The sequence below is a fragment of the Tachyglossus aculeatus genome, chromosome 19 (genome assembly GCF_015852505.1).
Source record: "Tachyglossus aculeatus isolate mTacAcu1 chromosome 19, mTacAcu1.pri, whole genome shotgun sequence".
In the NCBI taxonomy this organism is placed as follows: domain Eukaryota; kingdom Metazoa; phylum Chordata; class Mammalia; order Monotremata; family Tachyglossidae; genus Tachyglossus; species Tachyglossus aculeatus.
Genome location: NC_052084.1, coordinates 34,051,366 through 34,054,851, shown reverse-complemented (window position 1 = coordinate 34,054,851; position 3,486 = coordinate 34,051,366). Strand labels below are relative to the sequence as shown.

At 41.4% G+C, this 3,486-nt stretch overlaps 1 non-coding gene across 1 annotated transcript; it reads left to right on the top strand.

Moving 5' to 3' along the window:
* The first annotated feature begins 2,585 nt into the window (after positions 1-2,585).
* On the top strand, positions 2,586-2,659 carry TRNAN-GUU. The gene has a single exon. It is a non-coding gene; the product is annotated as a tRNA-Asn (tRNA).
* Positions 2,660-3,486: the final 827 nt, after the last annotated feature.

Genomic DNA, 3,486 nt, shown 5'->3' with positions numbered 1-3,486 from the left:
ATATATAAGAAGGCAGGTACAGAAGAGAGTCCTAATGCCTATGGTCAGGAGATTTTTGTTTAAAGTGGAAGGAACTGTGAAGCCATGGTAGAATGTTGAGGTTTGGGGTAATGGATTCATATTCAGCGTGGCTCAGTGGAAACAGCACAGTCTTGGGAGTCAGAGGTCATGCGTTCTAATCCTGACTTTGCCACTTGTCAGCTGTGTGACCTTGGGCAAATCACTTAACGTCTCTGTGCCTCAGTTACCTCATCTGTAAAATGGGGATGAAGACTGTGAGCCCCACGTGGTACAACCTGATGACCTTGTATTTACCCCAGCGCTTAGAACAGTGCTTGACACACAGTAAGCACTTAACAAATACCAACATTATTATTATTATTATATTCCACTTCTTGAAAGAAGATCCATGCTGCAGGTGTATTATGGAATGAAGAGGGAAAAGATTGGAGGCAGAGTAGACTAATATTCCAGTCAGGTGATGACAAGTTTAAAACAACAAGGTATTGTCAGATGGAGAACTGGCCAATCCAAATAGCATTTTGGCATTTGCTAGCTCTATATTTAGCTTACTTCTCCGAACATTGGTATCTGTATTCTGATTCATTTACTTATTGTGTATTTGGTCTTTATGTTTACCTACTGACATACACACACAAACACACACATTCTCAAATCCTCCCCACGGCCTAGAACTTTTTTTTTTCATGGTATTAGTTAAGTGCTTACTATGTTCCAGGTACTGTTCTAAGCGCTGGACTAGACACAAGCTAATCAGGTTGGACCCACTCCATGTCTCACATGGGGCTCACAGTTTAAAACCCCATTTTACAGAAAAAGTAACCAGCTGAGACACAGAGAACTTAAGTGACTTGCCCAAGGTCACTTAGCAGAAAAGTGGCGGATCTGGGATTAGAACCAGGTTGTTCTGACTCAGGCCTATTCTCTATCCACTAGGCCATGCTGCTTCTCATGCTGCTTGGACATCTGAAGAATCAATCTAGAAGCCCATATGGGTTAACAAGGGGTTCATATGTTTGCTGACCTACTGTTCTTTCCCGAGAGCAGAAGAAGCCTATATTTATCCTTAACCATAAGCTTATATAATGCCCTCTACCTGTATATAATATGTGGGAATGGTAATCATTCAATCAATCAGTGATACTTACTGAGATTCTACTTTGTGTAAAGCATTGCACTAAGTACTTGGGAGAGAAATCTATCAGTGATATTTATTGGACAGTTACTAAGTGAAGAGCACTCTATTAAGCATTTTGGGAAGTACAATACAAATAGACATGATCCCTGCCCACAAGGAGCTTACACTTCAGAATAGGAGACAGACATTAGAATAAATTACAGATAGGGGAAAGAGTAGGTACAAAGATATGTACATAAGTGCTGTGGGTGCAGAATGCCAAAGTGCTTGGCATATTTTTCTTTCTCCCAATTGTGAATATATATTTAGCTGTCAGAGTTTGAACATGACACTCCTGACAGCAGTTTGGGTTGCTGAGAACCACAATAGTCCCATCAACCCCAATTGTGTGACCGATGTGTGACAAATAATCTCTTCCATATCACCAACCTCTCCCTGCACTTTCGCATTTGGAACTCCATGTGCCCTGTTCTCTTTGTATCTCTCAATTGAAATTCCTCACTGGCTGTGTTCCACGAGCTCAGACTTGCCTGGCATGAATGGGGATGTAGACCGAGTATTCCAGAGAGAAATTCCTCTAGGAAACCTTTCAAATTCTTTGAATTCTGACTATGTTCATCTCTGATGGTTCAATTCACCAAAGGGTAGAGGCATTTGAAATTCCTTCCAATGCACTAACACCTACCACACAGGAAATCCAAAATCTATCTCCTGAGAGAGGAAGGGACCTCACAACCAAAGAAACTGAGAAGAAAACCTTCCCAGAAATATGTGGTAAATCAATGTCAAGCATCTTTAGTGATTAGCAATTATAATGTTACACAGAAGGCAGTGTGGTCTAGGAGAAAGAGAAAGTCACTGGGAGTCAGGAAACCCAGTTTCTAGTCCCAGCTCTGCCACTGACCAGCTGTTTGACCTTGGGTAAGTCACTTAACCTCTCTGGGCTTCAGTTTCCTCATCTGTAATAAATATCTGTACATATCCACAATTTATTTATTCATATTAGTGTCTATCTCCTCTTCTAGATTTCTTGTGGGCAGGGAACATATCCACCATCTCTGTTCTATTATACTCTCCTAAGCACTTAGTATAGTACTTTGCACACAGTGAATGCTCAATAAATATGAATGATGAGACATGCTCTTTCTCCTTCTTAGACTGTGGGAAAGGGGCGATGTCTGATCTGATTATCTGATCTGCATCTACCCCAGAACTTAGCACAGTGCTTGAGACGAGGTAAGTGTTAGTAAATATCAAAGCTAATTAAGGAATCTTGACCATTTCAATTTGCCCTATCACTAATTCTTCAATTTCTCACAGTGCACAGCAGTCCACACACTCCTTGCATTGATCAAACAATAGTAAGCATTGAAGTTTTATTGTGTGTAGAGCACTATGCTAAGTGCTGGTGAGATAGCTTGCTGTGGTCTCTGCGGCGCAATCGGTTAGCGCGTTCGGCTGTTAACCGAAAGGTTGGTGGTTCGAGCCCACCCAGGGATGATTCCCTTTTTCAAGCGCTTAGTACAGTGCTCTGCACACAGTAAGCGCTCAACAAATACGATTGATTGATTGGCAGGATACCTTTCTACTAACTCTGTTGCACTGTATTCTCTCAAGTGCTTAATACAGTGCTCTGTATACAGTAAGTATGCAATAAATGTCATTTATGATGATGATACTCTAAACACAGTAAGAGCTCCATAAATGGCACTGTTTGGTTGATGGGTGGGAGTATTCTCCCCTAAATTTGAACGAGTGCTTTCCACAATACCTGTGTCCTCACCCCCTAAGCGCTTCGATACTCACCCCACTCACCACCCCCACTGCACTTAAGAACAGATCTTTAAACTTTGCTGCTTCCCTGACCTATAACGTATGTTCACGTCTGTCTCATCAATGAGATCATAAGATTCTTAAGGGCAGAGATCATGTCAGTTTACCGTCTTAAGTGTTCAGCACAGTGTGCTGTACTAAGTCTTAGGACTGAGAAACTCATCTGCTAGTTTCGAAGGGTGAGTTCTTCATCTTCATCATCACCTTACCATCACCATCACCGGGAAAAGAACAGTCAGTTGTCATTTTCACTTTTTAACAACCTTTGAGTACGGTCTCTACTGCCCCCGCCAGGCATTCTGGACTTCTCTCTAATCAGAAGCAATCGTTCGGAATTTAATTTGCAAAGGAAGGCGTACCAGAAGTTTCTTATTTAATTGATGGGTTTAATATTCATTGATGGGTTAGGTTTCATGCAAGCCTCTTTTTTTTTGATAAGAACAGATGACTAGCGTTGTGAGAATTGCCAGTAAATTGGATGATTATTCCTTCGA